The sequence below is a fragment of the Balaenoptera borealis genome (genome assembly GCF_965194805.1).
Source record: "Balaenoptera borealis genome assembly, chromosome: 16".
NCBI classification, from domain to species: Eukaryota; Metazoa; Chordata; class Mammalia; order Artiodactyla; family Balaenopteridae; genus Balaenoptera; species Balaenoptera borealis.
The window spans coordinates 6,288,086-6,315,817 of record NC_138872.1 but is presented as its reverse complement, the minus strand read 5'-3'; the positions used below and the strand labels follow the sequence as shown (position 1 = coordinate 6,315,817).

The 27,732-nt window shown below is 48.2% G+C and overlaps 1 long non-coding RNA gene across 1 annotated transcript in view; it reads left to right on the top strand.

Moving 5' to 3' along the window:
* Positions 1-4,627: 4,627 nt before the first annotated feature.
* Positions 4,628-27,732, top strand: part of LOC309612982 — a 105,864-nt gene continuing 82,759 nt past the window's right edge. Inside the window, exons 1-2 of the long non-coding RNA XR_014235450.1 lie at positions 4,628-10,093; positions 10,230-10,336. This is a non-coding gene — a long non-coding RNA (uncharacterized lncRNA). The remainder of the gene's footprint in view (positions 10,094-10,229; positions 10,337-27,732) is intronic.

The window sequence follows — 27,732 nt, the reverse complement described above, 5'->3', positions numbered from 1 at the left end:
ATGGCGTGGCTGTCTCCTGGGCCACCGGTCCACCATGACTGGTCCGGTGAGAGGCTGGGACAGTGTCCCTCCTTCTTTAAGACAGTAGGGTTTCCCTTTTCCCTTGTACAAAGCTCAGTCTAAGTCATATTAACAGCTTCTTCTAAAATGGTGTCTAATGGTAGCCACTAGCCATGTGTGGCAATGTAAATCTCAATTTAAATTAATCAAAATATGATGTAAAATGTTCAGATCCTCAGTCACACAAGCCATACTGCAAGTGCTTGAGAGCCTCGTGTGCAGATACAGAACATTTCCACCATCAAAGAGAGTTCCCCTGGGCAACATTGGCCTCAATGAAGACTCTGGCCCAATCCTCTATAAGAAGTCACCACGGGAGGACTTGTTTTTCAACTGGAAAAGTAAGGAGTCTGGACTTTGGGATTCAGGCTCTTCCATTCACAAGCTATGTGATCTTGGGCAGGTTATTTAATTTCTCTGAGCGTCAATTTTGTCATCTGCAGGATAGGCCCAGAACAGCGTTTGGCATACTGTTGCTGCTCCCTCTAAATGGCAACTGCAATGCTTTCAACTTTTGCAGTAGAGTGGAAACAATTAAAAACCTTCATGGTGGGACTTCCCTGGTGGTGCAGTGGTTTAGAATCTGCCTGCCAATGCAGGGGACACGGATTCGAGCCCTGGTCCCGGAAGATCCCACATGCCGTGGAGCACCTAAGCCCATGTGCCACAACTACTGAGCCCGCATGCCTAGAGTCGTGCTCTGCGACAAGAGAAGCCAGCGCAATGAGAAGCCTGCGCACCGCAATGAAGAGTAGCCCCTGGTCAGCACAACTAGAGAAAGCCCGTGCACAACAACGAAGACCCAACACAGGCAAAAAAACAAACAAACAAATAAATAAATAAATTTACGTATATTAAAAAAAAAGACCGTCATGGTGGCCCGAGTATCACTATTAGGGAGGAAACTGTCTTGGTTTGTGAAAAGTGCTAAGTTGCTGTGAGGCTAGGCCTGAGGGTGGGTTGTGTCTGCGTTGCAGGCGGCAGGAATCTGCAGGAGAGCAGGGAGGAGGCAGAGAATTTGCACGGGCTGAGAATTACACGTGATGGAGCTGATAGGTGACGAACCCTAGTGGCTGGTGTGGCTGAACATCTTCCTAGAACAAGGATGTCTGAAGATCAATTAGAAACTCTTTGCAGGCTGAGCTGTAGGCCCTGAGCCCACCCCGTCCCAGCCAACGCCGTTCCCTGTGAATGACTCGGGAGACTGGAGAAGGGGGTAGCGTGTGCAAAGAGATGCTTTCCCCATCTGGCTCTTCATGGTGTGGAAGAGGGAAAGCACAGGAGGCGGCAGGAGGTCCGTCTGCCATGTTAACTCAGTGAAGAGGACTCAGCATCTGAGGGGCCCGTGAGAAGCTCAGATGAACTGGAATTCACAGAAGTCTTGGGAGGGCTTTGGACTCTCATGGGACAGGGAATGAGAGGACCAGGGTCATCTCAAGGCCCAGGAGGCCTCGGTGGACATCTGGGTGGCCCTAAACTCTGAACTCTGAGGACGGGGTCCAAGCCTCCCTCTCAGTGCACAGTGCAAAGCCCTGTGTTCTGGATATGTGGGCAGGGCGCTGATAATATCCATTGGCTTGAACTGGAGGTTAGTTCTTTTTTCATTCATGTATTCATTCATTCATATGAATAAGTGGGCAGGGCTACTGTGGCTGTATATGTCCAAAAACCCAATGCAAACTAATTTAAAGGAAAAAAATGAACAATTTATGTAACAACAGTAATCCATGGGGGTGAATCAAATCTGGCTTTATGGAAAGCTGGATCCGGGGCTCTAAGAATAGAAAAAGGACCGAGTTCTCCCTTCCTTTCATCGGTCCCTCTTTTCAGTCTAATAAGATGGCTGCCAGCAGCTTCAGGGCAATGTGAGCTTCCTTATTCCAGAACGAGGGGAACAAGGAGTTTCCCAGAAGCCCCAGTGACAGTGTCTTTGTGAGTCACTGGCTCTGATGGAGTCACGCGCTTCTCCCTGAACCCGTGGAATGGGATGGTCTGATTGGCTTGGGCTCTCACAGCTTCCCCACAGGCTGAGCCAGAGAAATTATGGAATAAAGTAAATCAGGGGAACCAAGGACCGTAGACAGAGGTGAGCAGGTGCTGGGCGTGGAAGAAGAGCTGTCCACCATGATCAGTTCGCACAACACCCTCGGGCTGCTCTGGGTGCAGCAGAGGGCGAGCTGGACCCTGCGCCCTCACGGAGCTTATGTTCTAGAGAGGACGTTGACCCTTATCCCAGTGGCCCTTCACCTCCCCTCCCTTCTGGCCCGTGTCCAGCCCAGAGAGAGGAGTGAAATTACCTGTCCTTTGTTATTGGGACACTTCCTGAGAGCAACAAAGGGCCTTTCACAGGGAGAACATGAAGCAAGTAGATGCAGGACGACCTGGAAGTCACAGAATTTGGTTGTTGAGGTGCCAGATGAAAAATACCCAACAGGTCATGTTCAGAATTTGGAGCTAAAACAGACACGCTCTTAAAGAAAAAAAATCCATATATGGCCAGCATGGCAGGTACACCTTTTGGAGTGAAGGACACTGGGCTGGATACTCAGAAACTGAAAACCCATGGAAGGTTCTGCAAGGTCAGCGCTCGGTGGGAGCCAAGTTCTCTTCCAGGCTTCACCCCCACTCTGGCTGGAGGCACCCCACGGGGAACCAGGGGAAACTGAGGCCCCAGGTATTGGTTCTCAGGCCCAGCCCTCTCCCAGCCACCCAGACCACTTCCAGTACAGAGTTCTAGGCAGAGGGAGCAGCAAGTGGCAAGAGCGTGGAGGAAAAGAGCATGGAAAAGCCAGGGGACAAAAAGCGGAAGGCTGGAGCGGAGAGAGAGGCCCGGTGGGAGATGCGCATGGGTGTGGGCTCGGCCAAATCTTCGAGGGGTTTGGAAGCCAAGGAGATGAGCCTCATCATTATCCCGAGAGAGCCAGGCTGCCCTTGATGGGAGTGAAGTGAGGGCGGAGCAGGGGCGGGGAGGGGCTGTATGAGTTGTCCTGGGGCTGCTATAGTACTAATAATTAATAATAGTAATAATAAACAACTGTGTGGCTTAAAACAGGAGAAATGTACTCTTTTGGAATTCAGAAAGTTAGAAGTCTGAAATCAAGGTGTCAGTAGGGTCGTGCTCCCTCTGATGGGTCTAGGGAAAGATCCTTCCCGGCCTCTTCCAGCTTCTGGGGGTTCCCGCCGATTCTTGCTGTTCTTGGGTTTGCACCTGTATCACTCCGATCTCTGCCTCCGTCTTCACATGGCTCTCTTCTATGTGTGTCCCTGTGTGTACTCTCCTCTTATCAGCACCAGTCATTGGTCTTAGGGCCCACCCTAATCCAGTATGATCTCATTTTAACTAATGACACCTGCAAAGACCCTATTTCCAAAAAAGGTTGTATTTGAGGTTTCAGGTGGACTTGAGTTTGGGGGGACACTTCAGTTCATAGTGGTGGTCTGATAGGATCTTCACGTGGCACAAGGGACTCCAGCAGCACGAGGAGTGGATTGAAGGAGGCCAGTGTGGAAGCAGGAGGCCAGCTTGGTGGGCAGGAGAGAGGTGGAGGGAACCTGGGCTAGGATGGGGTTGGTGGCGATGGGGGGAAGTGGATGGAGTCCAAGGATGCTTGGGAAGCAGAATCAACAGGACCTGGTGATGGACAGGATGTGGGCAGAGGGAAAGGGAGATCGTATGAATATGCCCCAGGTTTCCACGTGGCTGGTCTGTTTCATTGTCAGTGAACCCAATTTGGTGAGACATAGGGTAGGATACAAAATAGACATGCAGAAGGGAAAAAAGAAAAAAAAATTAAAGAGAAGATGGCTTGGGCTTGTTCACACCCCATGAGATTTGCCCACAAGCTGCAGTTCTCTGGGGACACCTCACAACCTCCTGGCTCGGCGCGTGGGCACCACGTGGAAACGCTGATGGCCCAGCAGTGGAATAAATAACCCTCCCAGTGAGCTCATCCTAAATTAGGTCTCTCCTCCTTGCTCACTCCAGCCCCTGGACTGGGGAAATTGCTGGCAATGTGACGGAATGCAGCATCCTGTGGCCCTGGGGCTGGGACTGCCCAGTGCTAGGGGACAAGCAGCCCAGTGCTAGGGGACATGGCCTGACACAGGGGACAGGCGCAGGTGTTCAGAGTCCAGATCTCTGACTCAGAGTGCTGGGAAAGGCCCCAACCTGTTTTTCCATTGCAGTTCCTTCTGGGGGCTCCTGGTATCATAGAGATAAGGAACATGATCATTGGAGCCAGGCAGCCTGGGTTTGTCTGGAGTCTGGGTTAGTTCCCTGTGCTTGGGTTAGTAACAAACTAACGTGAACTTGGTGGCTTAAAAACAACAGAAATTTCTACTCTCACAGTCAGCAGGCCCGAGGTCTGAAGTCAGTGCCACAGGGCTGAAATCAAGGCGTGGGCAGGGACGTGCTCCCTCTAGAGGATCCTTCTTTGCCTCTTCGAGCTCCTGCTGGCTGCTGGTGATCCTTGACTTGTGGTCACATCGCTCCAATCTTCAAGGACAGCATCTTCAAGTTTCCCGCTGCTTCCCTCTTGTATATGTGCTGCCGAAGCGAGCACCCGCTGCTTCCCTCTTGTAGGGGTACATGTGATTGCATTTAGAGCCCGTTGGGTAATCCAGGATTATCTCCCCAACTCAAGATTCCTAATTTACCTTTTTTTTTTTTTGGCCATACCACGCGGCTTGTGGGATCTTAGTTCCCTGACCAGGAATCGAACACGTGCCCCCTGCAGTGGAAGCGTGGAGTCTTAACCACTGGACCACCAGGGAAGTCCCTCAAGATCCCTAATTTAATCACATCTTTTCCCATATAACGTCCAGGGATTAGGACCTGATATATTTGGTTGGGGGTGGAGGGTAGCTTTATTCTGCCTGCTACAAACTCCTTCACTTACAGTCTGCATGGCAAGTTACTTTTCTCTCTGTGCCTCCGTTTCCTCATGTGTAAATAGCAGAGACTCTGCTTTTAATGAAAGAACCCCCAAACTTTAGGTGGCCACAAAGTCATTGGAATAAAGACCGCATTTCCCAGGGTCCCTTGCAGCTTGATGAGACCATGTGCCTAGGCTCTAGCCAGTGGGATGTGTGTAATATTTGGGCAGTGTCCTTCCCCTCCTCTTTCTTCATGCTTGCTGGTCAGGAGTTGGATGTGATGGCTAAAGAACTGGAGCAGCCACCTGGGACCAGGAGGTGAATTTGGGAGGTGCTCATCGGTGCTTACGAGGATTGAATAAGAGGAGCATATTTCTTTCTCCTCCCACTTCCCCTCTACCCCTTGTTCGTCCTCCTCCTCTTCCACCATGAATATTTCTCTCTTTCTCCTCCCGTCCCCCATTTCTCTCCCTCTTCCCCCACTTTCCTGCTTCCTTTCCACCCCCCACCCCACATTCTCTTCTTTATCGTCACCGCTGCTGCTTTAGTTCTGAGGCTCCTGGACTGGCAGTCGACCTTGGCCACGACACTCAGCCCTCTGACCCGCTGAGTGTTGGGGACCTTTGCATGGAATGCCTATCTCAGCCACACCCACAGCTTGCTTCTTTAGTCATTCTTGATTATTAACACAAACAAGCAGGGACTAAGCAAGCTGCTGTGCTGGGCACTTGACATACCTGCTTTCCAAACTTTACAGCAATTATTTTGTAAAATGATCATTATGTGAGGGATCGTGTTATCTTTATGAAAGTCCTAGCTGTCCCAGCGTCACAGGTGAAGAAGTTGAGGCTCTGAGCCTCACAGTTTCACAGCTGGAGGGGGTGGCATCGGGAGTCCACCTGCTCCTGTGCTCTTAGCCATGGCACTGCATCCTTCCATGGTAGTTTACGGACCCCTGATAGGGGACTGGCCAGTAAGGGAGACCAAGAGAAGAAAGATCAGCCCCACCCTTGAGGAATTCCTCATGGAGAGGGGCATGCTGGCTTGGGGAGGCCCCTTGGGGTCAGCCCCTGAGGTGGTTTCCTGGAGAAGGTAATATATGAACTGATGTATTATGGAGAGAGGGTGGGGTGTGTACAGGGACAGTGGGGTGAGCTCTGGGGTAGCGGGATCAGGGTGCGTTGGGGAATCAGGAAGTGGACAGTTTGTTCTGGGGATGGGTAAGGGTTTTGAGTCTGGGCAAAGTAGTGCTTCCTCCTTTCAATGAGAGATCTGTAAGTTTCTTCCTTTTTCCACCAAGAAATTTGTTTTCATTATATTAGCATAACACATATTTATTGGGAGGAAATTTGGAAAATATGAAAAATCATAGAGCAGACTTCTCCACCTAAGCGTTCACTGCTGTCAATTTATTTTTATATTTTGGGACTTCCCTGGTAGTGCATTTGTTAAGACTCCACGCTCCCTATGCAGGGGCCGCAGGTTCAATCCCTAGTCAAGGAACTAGATCCCACACGCATGCCGCAACTAAGGAGCCTGCCTGCTGCAACTAAGACCCAGCGCAACCAAATAAATAAATAAATACTTATTTATTTTTATACCTTTTTTTTTTGGGCCACGCTGGCATGTGGGTCTTAGCACAGCGTGGCCATGGTTCGACCAGGGATCGAACCCACACCCCCTGCGTTGGAAGCATGGAGTCTTAACCACTGGACAGCCAGGGAAGTCCCCACTGCTGTTAATTTATTAGTGGCTGTGCTCACCCTCACGAGACCTTCCAATGCCAGGCACCCTGCTGCCTGCTTTCCACACAGGGCAACTTCTCGCTGTGTCCTGACACGGTGGATGGGCAAGGGGGCTTTCTGGCCTCTTATAAGGGCACTAATCCCATTCATGAGGGCTCCACCCTCATGACCTTAGCACCTCCCAAAGGCCAAAGGCCCCACCTCCTAATGCTATCTCACTGGGGGTTAGGATTTCAACATGAATTTTGGGGGGTGGGGTGGGACACAGACATGCAGTCCATAAAAAGTTCCACTCAAGACCCCTCCTGCTACCCTTTTATAGCCACGGCCACCTCCCACCCCTGGCAACTGCTAATCTGTTCTCCATTTCTATAATTTCGTCATTTCTAGAATGTTATATAAATGAAATTACACGGTATATAACCTTTTGAGACTATTTTTTTCACTCATCAGAATGCCCTTGAGTATTCTCCATGTAATTTTGCATCCCACAGCATGACTGTATTCAATTAGATGAATAGATCATAACGTTTAACTAACCCCCTCCTACTACTTAATTTCCATTTAAAAGTATTTTGAGTTATGCTGTGGCAGATATCCTTGAAGCCGTGTATTTGCTTATATAAAGTATTTGCTCATATAAAGATTTGTTTCTGAAGACAGATTCCCTGCTTTGGACTTGCTGAGTCACGCATGTTTGAAAAAACATCTCTCCTAATTGGCCAGTATAAGCGATGTCCTAATTTTCACCCCTCCCACTGATGTGGGAGACTCTTTGGGTCCCTACACCCTCACCCTCTTTCTTAAGGAGAAAGCTCTTGTTCTCTTAAGCTCATCTCAGGTCTGGGGTTGCTAAGTATGGACAGGAAGGGACCAGAGCAGAGAAGCAGCCACAATATCAGCAAGGGGGCCCCGAGGTCAAAGGACGAGGTGGTGGGGCTCTGGTCCTGGTGTGGGCTCAGTGGTAGAAGTGTCCCAGTTTGATGAGAGTGGGATGCTGCTCTACCAATAGGAGACAGGAAAGTTGGGGGGCGCTTTCTATGCCTGATGCCCTCCCAGCCTCTTGGTGCTCTTGTCCCATTTTAACGAGACCACCATCATGTAGGGGTCACAAACACAGGTTCTTAGGGGCCAGATGGATCGTGGAAATGGTGATGTAAGAAAAACATGCTCTCTCCTTTCTCTTGAGACACATGACCCTATGCTCCAGCAATCTTCCTCCCTCTCCACTCTTTGACAGATGTAAGAGTACAAGAAATATTCCCTTTTCCTCTTAACTGGCACCAACCCAGTACACTCTAGCCTCAAGACTTTGCTGTTGCTGGTCTCTCCACCTGGCATGCTCTTCCTCAGAGATCCCAGCTCACCCCTCACCTCCTGCAGGATTCCCCCAATATCACCGTCTCAGGGAGGCCTTCTTCGCTTCCCCCACCCCCCAGCACTCCTAGCCCACTTTCTCTGCTTGATTTTTGCAGTAGCATTCATCACCATCCACAGTCTATACATGTCGTGCATTTATATATTTTTTGCCTGTTTCCCCCCATATTTTTGTTGTCTTGTTCCCATCCGTATCCTCAGTGCTGAGAACAGTGCCTGACTCATGGTAAGCACTCGGAACATCTTGTTGAATGAATGAGTGAATGAATGAATGAGTGAACTAACAGATAAATGAATGAACAAATGAATGAATGAATGAAAGATGAAAGAAAAGAATGAATGAAAGGAAGGAAGGAGGGAAGGAAGGAAGGGAAGAAAGAAAGAGAAAGAAAGGAAGAAAAAGAAAGGAAGGAAGGAAGAAAGGAAGAAAGAAAGAAGCTAACTCTAGCATAGGTTAAACCATGCTGGTCCATGGCACCTGGCAGGCTGTGAACTTTAGACTCCTGAACGAAAGGGAGGGGTGAGGCCTGGGGTAAGCCGATGTGTTGCCGTCTAAAGGAGGCACCTGCTGTTCCACTCCAGCCCACTGCTGCCTGGTCTTCAGTTTTTCAGGACTGAGTGAGAAATCTCAATTTAAGTTACCATACCAGATAAAATTGCCAACATTTGAGCATTTGGGGCCTACAGAAATGGCAATTCCATGTGATTCAAACAATACACAGGACTTTCCTGGTGGCGCAGTGCTTAAGAATCCGCCTGCCAATGCAGGGGACATGGGTTCGATCCCTGGTCTGGGAAGATCCCACATGCCGTGGAGCAACTAAGCCCGTGCGCCGCAACTACTGAGCCTGTGCTCTAGAGCCCGCGAGCCACAACTACTGAAGCCCGTGTGGCTGGAGCCCGTGCTCCACAACAAGAGAAGCCACCACAATGAGAAGCCCACGCACCACAGCGAGGAGTAGCCCCCGCTCGCTGCAACTAGAGAAAGCCCACGCGCAGCAACGAAGACCCAACACAGCCAAAATAATAATAATAAAAAATAAATAAGTAAATAAATAAATATAATTTTAAAAAAAGTTTAAAACCAAACAGTACACAATTCCTCCCAATTGCAGTTGCTGCCGACAAGTTTTCAACCACATTATTCACCACAACAAACCCACTGCTTGGGCCAAAGAGACACGTCTCTGAGTTGGGTTCTCCCAGGACCACCAGTCTGCAAGCTGTGTAAAGGCTTTCAGTAGCTAGTTGTCACCCCCAAAAGAAAAGCACCAGCTCTGCCTGGGTCCTTGGGTTCCGCAGAGAGCGGCTGGGCCAACAGAAATGGAGAGGTGGGGGAGAAGGGAAACGTGGAGGAATCCCCCCTCCTCCACGTAACAACTGCAGACTCCTGCGAGAAGCCTCTTCTCAGGGAGGGGCTTCTGCCCCCAGTGGGTCTCCCCGAGCCACATGGGGCGGCGCCAGCTTTCTGGGCCCGGCCTGAGTCCGTTCTTGCTCCTGGGTGTGATTTCGTCAGGCGGCAGGAGCGTGTCAGCGATGGTGCTGCCTGTCATCAGATGCACAGATGTTCGAAACTCAGAAAGCTGCTCAAGAGGCTTCTAGGCAATCGAGGGGGGTTGGGTGGGGAGAAAAGAAGCTTCTGGAAATAAAACAAGCCAGTCACCGAGGGCAGTGTGATGGGGCCTTGGTGGGATTGAAGAGTGGTCGTGCCTGTGGGAAGGGTCAGGTCAGCACGGCCCTCCCCTTGGAGCATGTGATGGGGCAGTGCTAGCCGGGCCCAGGACGGGGTGCAACCTGCCCCTAAGTACAGTCGGAAGGCCCCCTCCCACCCTGCCAGGTGTCCCAGGGTCTCCCATCCCTTTGGGTCGGACACAGCCTCCATGTGCTGGCAATTCATCCCACCATTCATTCACTTTCCGTCTCATTCAATTTTCAGCTCCTTTGCGCTAAACATCTACCACAGTTCTGGGTGCTGTGGAGACAGCCGTGAGCAAGGAGCAAAGCACCGGTGCCCCGGCTCCTTCACTGAGTGGAAAGTAAGTCAACAAGTGACATGCAGTGCAAGGCCGGAGCTGTGGGAGATGCTCACCCAAGTCCGGCCACCGCCTGCCTTGCTCCCGCCCTCTCCATTTCTCCACAGACACCATCATCTCCTTTTTTCTTTTGCCACAGACCACGAAGGTCCACACGACAAAGCCCACATTATTCACAACCGAACCTGGCTTCTCTTTCCGGAACATTGGAGAGTGGATGCTCTTGACGGGCACCGGCTGCTGCAGGTAAGGGAAGAGTTTGCCGTTCCAGGCAGGGCTGTGGGGTGGGAAGGGGAAGGGGAGCGGTTCTTCCGTCCTCATGACGAAGGTTGGAGTTTTCTGATACAGCAAAGAAACAGCAACAATTGCAAGTTAGTTAGGCGTTGTACTTGTACAGGTGGAAGGTTTCCGTCCTGCCACGCGTTTATGGCCATTTGGAATCATGCATTTTCTTGTTAATATATCCGTCTTCTCCGCTTGCTTGAAATGATCAAGCTAACAGTTATTGGCTGCTTCCATATGTTGCATTGTGTGTATTTACTCATTCAAGACTCAGAACACCTTATGAGTTAGGGACCATCGTCATCTACTGTTTGTAGTATAGGAAATTCAGGCGCAGAGAGGTTAGGTAGGATGACCAAAGACACACAGCTAGAAAGAGGAGGGGTCTGGGATTTGAACTTAGGACCAAGGTCCTATGTTCGTAATTTCTATCCCAAGTTGCTTTGTTGGCGAGTGAAGGCAGTGACCATGCCTCCATGTTCAGCATGGGGTCCCACAGCATCTGGCTTGGAGTTGATGTTCGGTACCTATTTGTGGAATGAATGAATGAATGAATGAATGCACCTTTACCAGGATGGATGGTGACTACTTCTGTGAGGGGCTATTGAGCTGCCTGTACTGTGTGTTTTTTTTTTTTTTTTTTGGTTGCTCCGGTTGTTAGTTGTGGCAGGCGGGCTCCTTAGTTGCGGCTCCAGTGCTCCTTAGTTGTGGCCTGTGAACTCTTAGTTGCGGCATGCCTGTGGGATCTAGTTCCTGGACCAGGGATCAAACCCAGGCCCCCTGCATTGGGAGCGCAGAGTGTCACCCTCTGGACCACCAGGGAAGTCCCCTGCCTGTATTGTTTTTGTTTTAATTCACGTTTGGCAAGTGGTTAGCTCTTGGCACATGGAAGTTACTCAGAAAATGTCCACTGACTGGATGAATGACTGAGGGAGAGAGTGAGTGACTCTGAAGTTGCTGAGGCCAAGAGGCAAAAAGGGAGAGAGGGAGGGACTGAGCCCAGACATGCATTTGCTCAGGCACCCGTCTTGGTTTTCTCCTCGTTGGGCTACTGCAATTATTGTTTTGCTGTTCCTGTTGTCATGAATCTGGACCTTTGCTTTGCTTCTTTCTTGTATCCTCTGCGCCAACATCAGGGGATCAGGGCATTCGGACACCTGGATGGCATCAGGATGTCCCTGTGAGCGCTGGGTTTTTGTGGAGGCAGAGTTCAGCAGACCTCACAACATCCCAGCAGCTCTGGGAGAAGCACCAGCTGTGATGTCCAGGACTTGAGGCGGGATGCAGGGCCCATGGTAGACGTTGAACACTCCTGCTGCCTTTTGTGGATTCTCAGCACCTGGTGTGCGCAGGCACTCAGCCGGCGGCTGCTGTGTGTGCATCCAGGCCTTCACGCGTACACTCGTGCATTCCCTCGTTGGCTGCATTCGGCCCGGTTACCCGCCATGAGCCCTGGCCTCGCCCCCTCCAACACTGTGAGCAAGTTAGTCCCAAAGTGCTGTGAGCTCAGTGTCCTCGTTGGTAAAACACAGACTGTAACTGTCCCTTTTTTGCAAGATGATTGTGGGTTAAACAAATTAAGGCAGTAAAGCTGCAAGAACAGAGCAAGGCCTACAGGAGACCCTTAACAAATGGAAAGACACAGGTCTCTGCAGGTGTACGGGCATCAATTCACTTACAAATGAGGCCAGTGGTATCTCCAGGAGACACATGAGTTTTCAGGTGAGACCCAGTTGGGTTGGGACGGAAAAGAGAGAAGGAATTTTTCCACCCTCATCTTTATGTTCACTTTATTTTCTAAGAAAAGTGTGCTGTCTAATGAGAAAAGCAGAATGGGGTGACTTGGTGTTAATTTTGGAGATTTCTCTTACTCGTTAATCTTCCACTAACAAGTGTAGTCCAGGGCAAATCCCTAACAATTCTGGGATTTGGGAAGAAAAGACAAAGCCATTTGTGGGCAATTCTGGTTCTCTTCTGCAAAAATTCTCAAGCCAGAGCAGCAGGGCAGGGTGGTGGGGGGAGAATCCCGCCTTTGGAAGAACATGTGGACCCCAGGGTCATGTGTGGAGCCGGGATGAGAAGATTTGATGCTGGTAAGTGCACAGGTTGTCCTAGGGTGGGCTTGAGTGTGGGTTCTGGTCTTTTCCAAGAAGGAAGAGAATTTTTGCCTTCATTTGGGTGTGGTTGAGTGGCTAAAGGGGCTAGGCCTGGAGTTACCTGCCAAAGAACAATCTCGATGTGTGCATTTCTCCAAGCATTGGCCAGATCCATAACGATGGACATCATGCATTCATCCATCGCTTTGTTCATTTATGACATTTATTATAGAATAAGTGGGAAGATCAGATAAGGTGTCTGAAAACAAAGAAATCCCTTGTGGTTCTACCACTCAATTTATTTTTTATTTTTATTTATTTTATTTTTAATTTTTAAAAAATTGACGTACTGTTGATTTACAGTGTTTCAGGTGTACAGCAAAGTGACTCGGTTATTCTTTTTCATATTCTTTTCCATTATAGATTATTACAATATATTGAATATAGTTCCCTGTGCTACACATTAGGCCTTTGTTGTTTATCCATTTTATATACAGTAATGTATATCTGTTAATCCCAGATTCCTAATTTATCCCTCTACCCCACGTTCCCCTTTGGTAACCGTCAGTTTGTTTTCTGTGTCTGTGAGTCTGTTTCTCTGTGAGTCTGAGTCTGTGAATAAGTTCATTTGTATTCTTTTTTAAGATTCCACATATGTGTTATCATGATATTTGTCTGACTTACTTCACTTAGTATGATAATCTCTAGGTCCATCCATGTTGCTGCAAATGGCATTATTTCATTCTTTTCAATGGCTGAATAATATTCCATTGTATACATGCACCACATCTTCTTTATCCATTCATCTGTCAGTGGACATTTAGGTTGCTTTCATGTCTTGGCTATTGTAAATAATGCTGCTATGAACATTGGGGTGCATGTATCTTTTTGAATTAGAGTTTTCGTCTTTTCCAGATATATGCCCAAAAGTGGGATTGCTGGATCATATGGTAGCTCTATTTTTAGTTGTTTAAGGAACCTCCATACTGTTCTCCATAGTGGCTGCACCAATTTACATTCCCACCAACAGTGTAGGAGGGTTCCCTTGTCTCTACCACTCAGTTTAAATCAGCTACATCTGCTTGCATTTCCCTACGTGGTGTAGCAGGGCCATTAGGTGTTTAGAAAGGACATGGGAAAACAAAGCCATGTTATCACCAGGCGGTGTTTGATGGAGCCATTAGCACACAACCACGAAGGTAGGGACCCCCAGCCTTCACCTCCTGGCCGGTCAGAGGCATAGTGCAGTCCAGGGATAAAAGCATCCTGTCAGCTCCCACTGCCCCAAGCCAGGAAGGTGGGGTGTTCTTGGGAAGTTCGGGCATGGGTACCAAATGGATGTCCCAGGAACGGTCCAGTGAGGAAATAACCATCAGGGACCCTGACCCCTTCCTGCCTTGGCAATGAAGGGAGGTGAAGTTCTGCTGGAGGTGCCCCACCGTCGTCGTCCCCGTGTCCGTGCACACCAGCCACCAGCACCTGCATGTCTCTGCCCAAGGGCTTCCTGTGGTAACGGTGGGAGATTTGCCATTCTTGGGGCCAGCTGAAGTGCTGGGAGTTGCTGCCCCCTGGGAGCGGTCCTCAGCCGGTGACTCACAGGAACGGTGCATGAGTCCCTTCCAGTGGGCCGGCTCCCAGCACCCCCAACACCGCTGAGCTCCAGCCACTCAGACACTCGGGTGGTAGCTGGTGACGCTTCCTGCGCTGGCTTCCCTCCCTTCCCACCCTCCGCCAGGTCTTCTGTGGACGCACCTCCCAACCAAATCCCTCGCATTCAGATCCTTGCCTCAAGGTCGTCTTCTAGAAGCCCACTGTCTGCCCCCACGGCATGTAGGCAAGGAAGACAGATGGTAAAACCCATACTGGTGACCAGTGCTTTAAATGGAGGCCCAAGGAGCAGTGGAGAAGCTATGGGGACTTAGCCTAGAAGGAAACAAATACCTCTGTTTGGGATTCTCAAGAACAGATTCATGTGGGGAACTTTTCTAACATGCAGGAGACTTCTAGAGGAACTCAGAAACATTTACCCAGCGGTTCCTCTGTACCAGATGTTGAGACACAATACTGAGGCCGAAAAAGCTTGGTCTCTCTCATGCAGTTCATGGTATAACTGGGGAGAGGTTGATCAAATGATCCAAGGAATAAATGTGCTGTAACACATGGTGGGAAGGAGAGGTGAGAGGTTAGAGGTGCTCTGGCTGCTTTTAAAGGAGGTTTTGACCTAGTCGGCTCCGAGGAGTGGAGCTCCAGAGCACAGGGAGGCTTTGGCCAGGTGCAAAGGGAGGGACCAGTGTTCCAGGCAGAGGGCCTGGCGTGTGCAAAAGCACAAGGGCGGGGGGACGTGTGCTGGAGAAGATGCACAGGGCCAGCGAGACGAGCTCACAGGGGACGAGACTGGGAAACGCTGTCTACAGCCGTTCAGGATTTTACCCTTGGAGTCTTGGAGACTGTGAAGCCAGTGACGGGCTTTAGCTAACATGATTTGCGTGCTGAAGAGATCACTCTGGCTGCTGTATGATCCACTCAGAGTTTATCTAAAGATTCCTTCCCGTCCCCTCCCCGCCTCTCCCGCCCACTAAGACCCCTGGACTGGAGCCAGGGAGCAGGGAGGCTGGGGTTTGCCGTGACAGAAGTGACTGTCGTTCCGTTTGAACCAGCCCACCACACAGTGGTTCTCGTCTTGCCAATTACCTTGCTGTTGCCAAAAGCACCTTCACGCTGGAGGAATGAATGGGGCTGGTGCAGCCTTATGTAACAGTTGGATGTCCCTCGCGGCTGGAAAATAGGGCTCCTGTCAGACCATCAGCCCCAAAGAACACGCCTTGGATCTAATAAACAGACGTTGGCAAATGGGAGGTTTGAAGGCAGTGCCAAGCTCTGTGGTTTGGACTGGCCCTACGAGTGAAACAATCGAAGCAGCTAACCATCTGCAGGAGGGGAAAAAGCAGGGGAAATTCAGCCTGAGACAAAGAGGCAGTGTGGGAGGCATAGGGCCAGCAGCGGGCGAGTGCGCGGCTCTGCCATGTTACCCCAGCCTTGCAGGCTGCCACCAGCCCACCCAGCGGGACGCCACGGTTGCCAGGCCCGTCGACTGTCCTGTTCACTCACCAGCATTCCTTCCCGCGGCGCCTCGTTTGAAAGTAAAGGGGTGGGGTTGGGTTATGCGGGTGGGCATGTGAAGGAAGACTGTGGACAATTTGTACAGAGCTCTTGGGGCCCATGAGTTGTCCTTCATGTTTGATGATGTGGCTTAGAAGCTGTAAAGCCTCTACTTGTTTGGCCATGGGTGGCTCTGAACCGAGCTGGGCAGATTCCCTCACCCAGGGTGGCTCGTGACCACGGACCATCTACCAGAAGCCTGGCTGAGGTTCCAATGCGGTGGGCCTGGTAGGAGGTCGTGGAACCACATAGAGACCCCACTCGGGCATTCTTTTAGGACAACACCTACTGTTTGGAGGAACAGAGGGCAGGGCCCACGTCTGCTCAACCAGCTCCACTCCTCCAGGGCTCACACAGTAAGTCCTCAGGCCAGCAGCTCCGATGTCCTGGATAGAAACGCAGAATCTCAGACCCTACCCCAGACCAATCGAATCAGAATCTACCTTTTCACAAGATCCCCAGGTAATCAGCAGGCACATTATAGTTTGCAAAGGGTGGGTCTAAAGGGTATCAGTAAGTGGTCCATTATTAGAAGCAGTTTTTCTGTGCCAGGTATTGTGTTTTCCATACTTCATCTCATTTCATCCTTATGATCACTCCAGGGGACAGAGGGAAACTAAGATGCAGGTGAGGACACGGGGGCTGGGTGATGTCAAGTCTTGTGCCCAAGGTCATACAGCTGGTAAAGGGTGGGGGTCAGGTCAGGTGGCCATCGCTCTCCTCCTCCCTTCAAGAGAGCCTAGCTGGACACTCTCCATCCACGGCTTGGCAAACCTAGGTCTCCTACCCAGAATCCTTCCTCTGTCCGGTGCCCAAGCCGGCTCTTCACCTGCTGTGGTCCCATGGCCTCCTGTACAGAGCAGGGCCTCAAGAAACATCTGTGGAATGATTGAGACAGTGCTCCAGACAGCCAAGTGAAATGGTGAACATCCTGGGTGTGGACAGAGAGACTCACATCTAGAAAGACCTCGTCTCAAGCAAATACTGGCTCCAGTGATGTTAGGGTGCACACCCCACACTCCCACTCCTGTAAACTCCCTATTCTACTGTGCAGGCTGGGCTGGGTGGAGGGCCCCGTGCTTATGTGTCTGTACACATTATACACAGTAAGAGCCATAGAAGGCAGCTCAGTTGAAAGACAGAAAGGGTTTTTTTTTTTTTCTTTCATTTTTAAATGTAAAAGCCTGGTGATTGTTGGAACAGATTTTGGCCTGGATTTGGCATTGCATTTTTTTTTTTTTTTATTATTTCACTTCCACTAGGGGCTTAAGTTGTTGGGTTTGGACAAGAACTAGGCAGGCAGCTGTGGCTACTTGCCTGCCGGAATTTAATCTTCTCTCATTTGTGTGTGATGGCGGCCCACAAGGCCCCGGTTAGGTGCCACCATCGCTTAAAACAGAGATTCCGTATCAGGGGCCCATGAGCCTTGTGGTGATGCACTTACTGGACACGCAACCCCAGTTGGCACTGGACAGGCAGCCATGAATGCTTGAAGGCCTGCTTCTGGGCTGAGGAGATGAATGAAGCAATCTAGCTATTCCCTCTCTTTCTCTCTCTCCCCGATTCCTCTCTGATCCTTAATATCTTACTTCTTTGGCTTGTCAACTTTTAAGGAGAGGCAAGTAAACTAATCCCTTTGGGAATAGATGTCAGGTTCTTATTCCATCATGCTTTTTTAGCCCAAACACCCAAATTTAGTAAAAAAAAAAAAAAAAATTCTAGGGCAGGACTTTAAACTTCTAGGAGAGATTAAATTTCACCTCTATCGCATTTTACCAAATGCCGTATGCAGGTTTGCGAAATCCCGGGATACCCATTGTAACTGCAACCCATTCTGGTCTAGGATTTAGGAAAAGGCGGGGCCAAGTTCAGATCTTCATTTATTCATTCATTCAACAAAGTTGCTACGTTCCCAGTACTCTTTTGGGCTCTGGGATTCTGGGTCCCTGCTCTGTGGAATCTCCATTCTTAGAGACAGACACTAAATACATGAATAAACAAGGCAGTTTCAGACCCCGATCAGTGCCACAGGACAATACAATGGACACTGTGTTGGGGGCATGAGGGTGGGGAGGGTACTCTTAAATGGGGTAGTCAGGGAGGGCTTCTCTGAGGAGGTGACACCTGAGCTCAGATCTATGTGGCCAGAGAGAGCTGGGGAATGATCCTCAGGCTGAGCCTCCAGGCTGCCAGAACGGCAGAGGCAGAGGCCACAAGGAAGGAACAAGCTTGGCTTGTTAGGGGAACAGAATGAAGGCTGCTTCCAGGGAGAGAGCAAGGACTTGAGCCTGGAAAGGGCTGCAGGGACCAGACCCCACTTGCGGGGCCCAGTAGGCCCCAGGACGAAATTGGATTTTTATCTAAAGTGCTTTGGGCGTGCCATGATCTGATTTAGGGTTTAGAAGACCTCTCTGGCTGCTGTGTTGAAATGGACAAAAGTGGGAGCCCAGAGGTTGGTGAGGAGAGTCAGGTGGTCTCAGGGGTCGAATGATGGGGCATTGAGCTCAGCCGGTGGGGACACTGTACAGGGAGAGATGCCCCAGATGGGCAGCCTTTCCCCACCTGTAACTGCCTCTTTCCAGCAAACCATGTTTCTTCCACATTAACAACAACAGAACCCTGATGCCTGTGGGACTCTGGCGGGAAAAACAGAGCTCCACTGCGTTAGTGCATCAGACACATGAGGGCCGAACCCCGAAGGAGGGTCAGGGTAACACAGTCATAATTTCCTTCCATTTCTTCATCATCTCTAACTCATAGACACAATCTCAAGAAAGAAATACACTCATTTATTTATTTACACCTTGTCTTGTTACAAAATGATAGACTCTCTAAACAGAGACATTACAGAGAGGAAATCAGTGTGTGTGTGTGTGTGTGTGTGTGTGTGTGTGTGTGTGTGTGTGTGTGTGTGTGTGTGTGTGTGTGTATGTGTGTGTGTGTGTGTACTTTATATCACGGAGTGCCTATTATATGCCAGGCACTGAGCTTAAGCTCTTTATTACCTTACTTAATCCTCTCACCAACTCTAGAGGTAGGAACAATTATTATCCTCATTTTAGGCTGCTGGGGGTTATGAAACTAGCCCCAGATCACACAGGTAGCACCAGGTAGGAAGGCATTCAAACCCACGGTCCATCTGTTTCCAGAGCCGATGTTCTCATCATTGTTCTCTACTGGTTCCACCATCTGCTGGGCAAAGGCGGGGAGCCTTGATTTACTAATTGGCTACTAGAAAGGCTCTTTTGCACAGAGTGGATTTCGTCTTTTTGTTCCAGCTAATTACCCATGTTCTAAAAGTAGAAGTCTTTTGTCCATATTGGAGGCGGTACCTTGGGCTGATGGGAAAAAGTTTTCCTGCTGATATTTATTTGCCATTTTCTACCCAATACGTTGAATCCCTTGCCGCCAGAAGAACATTCCAGGATCAGGGGATGCCACTTCCCCATACAGAGCTCAAGACAGTTCTTTCTGTGGTCTCTGGACCCAGCTCGTTGTCGCAGATGAGATCTCTGCGGATGAGAGCAGTGTTTTCAAACGCGTCATGACCCATCACGGCTCGTGGAATCTATTTAGTTGTTTGTGACAAGCAATTTTAAAAACAGGAATAGAGAGCTCGCTTTGGCAGCACACATACTACAATTGGCACGGGACTTCCCAGGCGGTCCAGTGGTTAAGACACCGCGCTTCCACTGCAGGGCGCGTGGGTTTGATCCTTGGTCAGGGAACTAAGATCCTGCATGCTGTGCAGCGTGGCCAAAACATAGAAAAAAATAAAAATAAAATAAAATTGGCACGACACAGAACATTAGCATGGCCCCTGTGTAAGGAGGACACGCAAATTTGTAAAGCATTCCATATTTAAAAAAATTGAATTTAAAAAAGGAATAGAATAGAAAATATCAGGATCGGGGTACCTCTCTCACAGTAAGGGAAATACTGTTTGTTAAACTTTTCTTTTAGTTTATGTGCACTAGGTCACAATTTTGTGGAGGACTCAAACATTTGAGAGCCACTGAATCAGAGTGTTGTTGGAAGATCGTGCACCTGGAGAAAATACACTTTACCACTCGTGGGTCTTGTACCTTATCTATACCAGTCGTTTCAACTTACAATGTTAAGATATCAGAGAGTCAAGATCAATGTTAAGAGGCTCCAGTCTACCTGCCCCACCTCCTCTCTGAGGATAGGGCTGGTTTTGTCAAGGACTGGTCCAGGCAACAGCCCAGAGGGAAGTCTTTCCATTGAAATCTGGGTAATGCGTTTCAATTCTGATGTCTCTGTTTCAATTCAGATTATAATCGATAGGAATGACAGTGTGTAAAGATAATGACTGTCTTTTCAGTACTTCCTATCCACTAGGCGTTTCCCATGTTGCGTCTCATGAAACTCTCATGGCAACCCTATGAGGTATAGGTTCTATTCTTATTCCTAATTTACTGAGACTCAGGTGGTAGAAATCACTTGCCCACGTGTGTGAATCAGGAATTGTTTGGTTGCAAGTGGCGGTAACTGACAAGACCAGGGTCCTCTGGCTTTAGGCACTGCTGGATTAAAGAACTCAGATAAAGCCAGGAATCTCTCTTTGTCTCTTAGTTCTGCTTTCCTCTGTGATGGCTTCATTTCATATAGTCTCTTCTGTATGGTACCATATAGTCCTAGGCAACTTGGGCTCATGGTCTACCATTTTACACTCCAGCACCTCTTTCTTGATAGTTGCAGCCAAAGTCCTGTCTTTCACTCCAATTGGCCAACGTGACTCTGTGCTGGGGCCTGAGGGTCAGCCCCAGGTGTGCCACAAGCGCTGAGAGATGGGAGGAGTCATTCTATGTATCAGGTAATTTTTGCCTCATCACAAGCCACCCAAAACTTAATGGCTTAAGACAGTAACCATGTATTTAGTTCATGATTCTGTGAGTTGGCAATTTAAGCTGGACTCATCTGGGTAATTCTTCTGGGCTCATGTGGGCTCCCTCATGTATTCCAGGGTTGCCTGCAGGTCGCAGGGTTGGTTGGCTCTAGGCTGAGAGGTCCGGCCCTGTTCGTTATGGGCTCCGATCCTCCAGCAGGCTAGCCTGGGCTTGCCCTCAGGGAAGACACAGTGGACCAAGAAATGGAGTAGAAGAGCCCAAAGTCTCTTGAGATTAAGCTTGGAACTGGCGCACCGTTACTTCTGGCACAAGTTGTTGACAGAGGCTCAGAGAGGTGAGGCAGCTGTCTGTGTTCAGGAGTGGAAAGCCCAGAGAATCACGGAAAAAGCCTGACATTGTGGATCTGTGAAACTACGATCTGTCTCTGGAGTTCCCATAATGGATGAAGAAGCCTCATCATTTAGGTCTATGATGACATGTATTCTCTTAATTGCATCCTGAAACATTCCTGATTAACACACCGGTGGTGTCCCCTGAACAATCTTACCAAAGTCTTTGGTTATGCGAGGCCATGAGCCAGCCAGTGAGAATTCCTTTCCCTGTGTTACGCTTTCTTGGTGCTGCTCAGGGCTTGTTATTCTGCAGGGTTTAGAGAAATAGCTTTTTGGGTTTTATTCCAGGGCCTTCCTCTCTCTAAGATCCAGGCATGTGGCTAGAGCAGGTTTCTCAGTCACGGCCATATTGACATTTGGGGCAAGATAATCCCTTGTGGTGGGGCCGTCCTGTGCATTGTAGGATGGTTGGCAGCGTCCCTGGCCTCTACACACTAGATGCCTCTCTGCAGCTTACGACAACCAAAAGACATCTTAGAGGGTGGAGATGCGAATAGAAATATCCCCTGTTGAGAGCCACAGAGTTAGAGGGATAATCTGGAGACAGATTTGAATGCTGCCTACAAAAGTTCCAAGTATCCCTCTCCTTTCACAGTTGTTTCTTTACGTACGTCAGGATGGTCATGCTTAAATTCCCATTCACAGCAGGAAACACTCTCACAGCACTCTCCGGCCAAACGAGCACCCTCGTTGCAGGGCCTCGCCAGTTCCCCAGAAACACATGGGGGAATTCTGAATCCCCCTGGACCTAGATGGGACCTTGAGAAAGCATTCAGCTTGTTTTTCCTGGTTGTTCTCCTACTTAGAGTGAAATGGGGCCATAGCTTGAAGGTTGGGTGATATCCACAGACCTGGCCCAAAATTGGTATAGAGAGCAGGTTGGAAATTTTAGAAATAAGAATATGTTTCCTTGTAAGAGCCCTGGATTTGAGATGAGTTAGGTGGTAAAGACAGGAAGCCGAGCTTATGGCAGACTGACATTTCCAGCACCCAAGTGGGCCTTGAGGATAAAGAGATAAAACATTTCCAAGACCTCACTGCAAGGAAACGTTCCTGGATGAGAGGCCCACAGCCAACCCAGCACCAGCCCAGTCTCGACAAGGGAAACTGGGTGTGCTTCCCAGTTAACATCTTGGAATGATTAATTTAGTCTTCTGCTCTTAATAAAACCCACCGGCCTTGTGAGGACCTTCCCATCATCACAGACTCTGTTTTGTATAAAATAAATTGGATCCGTTGGCGTCTGATTCATCTACACTGAATGCGGCAAAATAGTGTTTTGTGAGAAATTCTTGCTGTCTGCTAAGCCGGGAGAGGTTTGTCTTTAACAAAGTGCCTTCTTCCCTGGGGAAACAGGAAGTTACAGCGGGCCAAAAGAAAATGAGTTCCAAGCTGGCTGGGTTCAAGTCCAGACTCCACCCCCAAGCCCACCTGCGGGCTCCGCGTCCACCTGCCTGGCGCTGTCTCCAGCTCTTGACACCGGCGGGTGTGTTAAGCCACTGTCAACATGGCCCTCCTTTTTGGCCTGGCCTTTCTGGTGTCAACAATGTCCCTGTTCTTATTCAGAGAGAAGGTTCTGTCTTCCCCCTCATCTCTCCTCTTGGCCCCCTCCTTAATCCTTGGAGTGCAAAACTCTGAATGTGTTTTTTCCTCAGATAAATTGAAAAAAGGAGGCAGGTGCCAGAGGTTTCCAGCCAGCACTCCATAGTCTTTCTTCCTGGCTTAGGGTTGAAAAGGAGCACTGTTTCATGATCCTTCGGCACAGGTTCCTGACCCAAGAAGCTTCTTGAAGCTTATTTAATTGCGGATGAATGGAAACCCTATGCGAACTGGCTCAGATAAAAGAGGGAATTTATTGGCTCATATCATTGAAAAGGCCAGTGGCTTCAGGTACAGCTGGATCCAGGATCTAAAAGATACCATAAGCAATCATTCTCTATCTCTCAATTTGGCTTTCCTCTCTTGACTTCATTCTAAGACAGATTATCCCTTCCAGGAGATAAAACACCCACCATCAACTTCAGGTTTACATCCTATTACTGTAGATACTTCAAGCAAAATGGATATTGGGCAGGCAAAAATGACACTGCTATTGGTCGCTACCTACCTGATAGCTGTCCATGCAACTGCTTGTACTTTAAAATAAAAAAAATCTCTTTATGTTTTCCAGTCTTCCTCAGACTTCTTTAAAATTTTGTTTTTAATTTGGCCATACCGCGTGGCTTGCAGGATCTTAGTTCCCTGACCAGGGATGGAACCTGCGCCCTCAGCAGTGAAAGTGCAGAGTCCTAACCACTGGAACACCAGGGAATTCCCTTTCCCAAACTTTAAACAATGAACATGGGTCTAGATGTGGATAATTTGGTTGTAAACAACAGACATCCAGTCAAAGTAGCTTAAGCAAAAAATTGTCGTTTTAAGGAATTTAAGGGTCACAGTGAGGCCTGACTTTGTGAGGATGGGAAGAAGAAATCAGAAATCCGCTAAGAATCAACGTGGCATCCCTCTCTCTCTGCGATCTCTGGTTCTCCTTGGGCGTTGACTTCAGTCTCCTCCTGCTCTGCATCTGATGCTTTACTTTTCTATGCTCACTGCAGGACATGGCAGCCGCTCTTGCAGCCTCTTGGCAGCCGCTCAGAGGTCACTGGAAGCCCATGCTCCCCTCTGATTCCCAGGAGACAGCACCCGACTGGGCTGGCTTGGGTGAGGGTCCACCCTAAATCCAATCAGCTGTGGCCAGGAGACAGGACACATGACCTGTGTCCACCCGATAGGAATAATGGAAGCCGATTCTCTGAGAAGAAGGTCACGGTCACCTTCCTTCCTGCCACAGTGGAAGCGGTGTCCTGTTCCTGTCTCAGGCAGACTCCCATATTGGTGTCCTGGTGTGCATCGCTTTTTTGGAGGACTTCACTCCTGTGGCCTCTGCCTTCGACTCTGGCATCATGTTTGCTCCCCTGCACCTCCACACCCATCCTGTGTTGCTCCTGTAGACCATGGTTTCTCAGCCTCTGTACTAGTGACATGTGGATTAATTCTCTGTTGGGGGGACTGACCTATAAATAGTAGGATGTTAATGGGATCTGATCTCTACGTACTAGATGCCAGTACTGCTCTCCACTCAAGTGTGACAAACAAAAACGTCTGCAGACAGTGCCACGTGTTCTCTGGCGGGGAGGGCAGAAGCACCCAGGTTGAGAACCTCTGCATAGACCTTCAAACGTGCCTGGTCTCACCCTCTTTAAAGGAGCCACCCCCCTTCACCACAGGTTTGCCTCTGTCGCTGGGGCATTTTCTGCTCCCTTCACAGCAAAGCATCTCCAAAGAGGGGCTGAACCTCACTGAGTCCACTTCTTTTCCTTCACTTCTATCCTTGGATTAAGAAGGCGATGGATTAGTAACCAAAACAGCAGGTGTAACTTTTTTATCTTTTTAAAATTTAATTATTTTATTTATTGATTTTTGGCTGCATTGGGTCTTTGTTGGTGCGCACGGGCTTCTCTAGTTGCGGCAGGCGGGGGCTACTCTTCGTTGCGTTGAGCGGGCTTCTCATTGCAGTGGCCTTTCTTGTTGCGGAGCATGGGCTCTAGGCACGCGGGCTTCAGTAGTTGTGGCATGTGGGCTCAGTAGCTGTGGCTCGCAGGCTCTAGAGCACAGGCTCAGTAGTTGTAGAGCATGGGCTTTGTTGCTCTGTGGCATGTGGGATCTTCCCTGACCAGGGCTTGAACCCGTGTCCCCTGCATTGGCAGGCGGATTCTTAACCACTGTGCCACCAGGGAAGCCCAGGTATAACTTTTTTTTTTTTTTAAACAGGTCAGTATTTATTTATTATCTTATATGTTTAACAAACATTTTATTGGACTTCCATTAGATTATCAGTAGAACATCAGAATTTCCTCGGTTTAGCAATGAAAATCCAAACTAAATTTTTTAGAGTTGGCCTCTTTCTAAATCATCAATTAGTGTATAGACTTCAATGATAATAATAATTATTTCCAACTTCAGTTAAAAAGAATAGCTAAAGGTTTTTTAAATTTCTGAAGAAGGTTTTGAATATATTGGTAAATGGTGGGAAGGAGGAGGGAGATTAGGGGAAGATAAAGTTCCCAGAAATCTTTAATTGAGTGTAAGGTCATTTGGCTTTGCATGATTTTGATATTGCATCACAACCACTCAAGAGGCAGTGTGTCTGAATGGGTGGCCCATGTAGAGAACACATGTTTTAATAGTTGCCATGTCAGGTATAACTTTTTAAATAGGAAAAATTAAAGATCATAGATTTAGCCTTACCAATGGTTTAAATTAAAACCTGGATGAATGATAAGAATTATTAATGAAAAACTAAAATATGGTTGATTCTGGAAATTTAGAAATACAATCTAGGGACTGCCCTGGCGATCCAGTGGTTAAGAGTCCATGCTTCCACTGCAGGGGGCACAGGTTCGATCCCTGGTCGGGGAGCTAAGATCCTGCATGCTGCACAGTGCGGCCAAATTAAAAAAAAAAAAAGAAAGAAATATGATCTAAATTAAGTCTTAAGTTCAACATAGAACATTTGGCGTTTTAAATCAATTTTTTAAATATTTTTGTCTTCTAAGAAGTGAAAAGCATATCAGACAAGATTACAATATTTACTTATCTTTTTAAAAAAATTTATTTTAGAATAGTTTTAGATTTACGGAAAAATTGCAAAGATGGTGCAGAGAATTTCCATATATCCCACACCCAGTTTCCCCTTTGGTTAACATGTTAGTTAACATTTTGAATATTAATTGTATATACATTGTATATTTGTTGTAATTAATGAGCTACTATTGATACATTATTATTAAGTAAAGTCCATACTTTATACAGATTTGTTTAGTTTTTCCGTAGTGTCCTTCTTCTGGTCCAGGATCCCACCCAGGACACTATATGACATTCAATCCTCGTGTCTCCTTAGGCTCCTCTTGGCTGGTTCAGGTTCTCAGACTTTCTTTGGTTTTGATGACCTTGACGGTTTTGAAGAGTGCTGGCCATGGATTTTGTAGAATGCCCCTCACTTGGGATTTATCTATGTTATAGCTGCGGGGATAGGTTTTAGGGAGGAAGACCCCAGTGGTAAAGTGCGCTTCTCATCACATCACATCAAGGGTACATACTATCAATATGACTTACTGCTGATGGTAAACTCGATCACCTGACCCAGGTCATGTTTGCCAGGTTTCTTCACTGTGAAGTTACCTTTTTTCCTTCTTGACAACTCTTTTCTTAACCTGTCATTGTCATGGGTCTGTAGAGGACCCATGACATAATCTTGCATTTGATGCAAGAAGGCAAAATAGAATGTCATATCAATTTAAATACCTTTGGAGCAGAGTTTTTTGGTTTAGAAAATAAATAAACAAAAACACCTCTTTTCAAAATATGTGGTTTTCTTAAGGGAAAAAAGCATTCTGTCCAAAGCACTGTTACCTCAAAAATAAAATCTAGAATGAAATTTAGTTTCTTTTCCATGGTGACAATATTCATATTGCAATGGCTTATCAAAAGAAGTTGATTTCTCTCAAGTTTCCAGTTTTCTAAGTACTGCGAATTTATGGGGGAAAAAAAGTGACCTAGATGGCTGGGGACTCCAGAGTTCTCTGTGGACACAGGAAGTGTGCTTTAGAAATAAATGATTGCCTAAACAGACAAGTCCTTAAGCCTTCCTACAACATAACTGGAAGTTTCACTTAAAAACAAACAAATACCCCCATTCTCCACCACCCCCCACTTTTGTTCCCCTAACAACCTGCCAATTGTTTCTCTCTTTTTTTTTTTCCTCAAGGAATTTTGGGGCTAAATAAAAATTTACATTCTTCACTTATGGCAGCCAACCTTTTTTCTTTGCTTTGCTAAAGCTGCCAAATATCGCTTGCTTTAAAAAGGCACTTTGAGGTATAAGGAAGGGAGGATGAGATGAAGGATAGCACTGTTTTGAAGGGTGTGTTTATGAAAGGAGAATATTGTGCATTGCTGGGTAGCTGGGTTAAGCCTGGAAAGGTGGATTTTGCTAGTAGGAATTTGGTACCCTGATGAGGAGGCAGTTTGTTTCCCTGGGTAATTTGGAAGCTCCTGGGTAGCTTAGCACACAATGCAAGTGCCCACGTCATAGCTTTACGTGACAGTAGTCTACACAGTGTCTACACGTCAGCACTCTTCTGGTGAAAGACAGTGATGACACGTGACTGCAACCCAGATCAAAATAACTTAAACAAAGTGATCATTCGTTGGCTGCCCAGATCCATGGAGGGGCCAAATAACCAAGAACTGCGGTGCTGCTGGGCCTCTGAGGTGGCCTGCGATCAAGCATGGGTCAGCGATATTCTCCAGTCAGGAAAAATGGGCAGCTCGTGCACAGTGGACCTTTCTCATCTGGAGAAAGGATGGCCTTGAAGCTCTGCCTCGTCCGTCAGTGACTCTGTGGGGCCTGAAGCCCAGGGAAGGCTCCCATTGGCTCAGCTCTGGTCAGGTGACCACCCCTAGGCTAAGGGATTGACTCACCTGGAAACCAGGGACCCTCATGGAAACCATGTGGTCCAGGAGGGAGGAGCATTGACGAGAAGAAGTGGGGTTCGGGGACTTCCCTGGTGGTCCAGGGGTTAAGACTCCATGCTTCCAGTGCAGGGGGTGTGGGTTTGATCCCTGGTCGGGGAAGTAAGATCCCACAGGCGTGCAGTGTGGCCAAAAGCAAAAAGAGAGAAGTGGGGCTCAGATTCCAGAAGGGGTGTAGTAGAGTAGACAAAATGATTAACATTAACGTAATAATGAGCATGTAATTAGAAAATTCCAGTTGTTTCTATGTCTCGCATTTTCTCAGT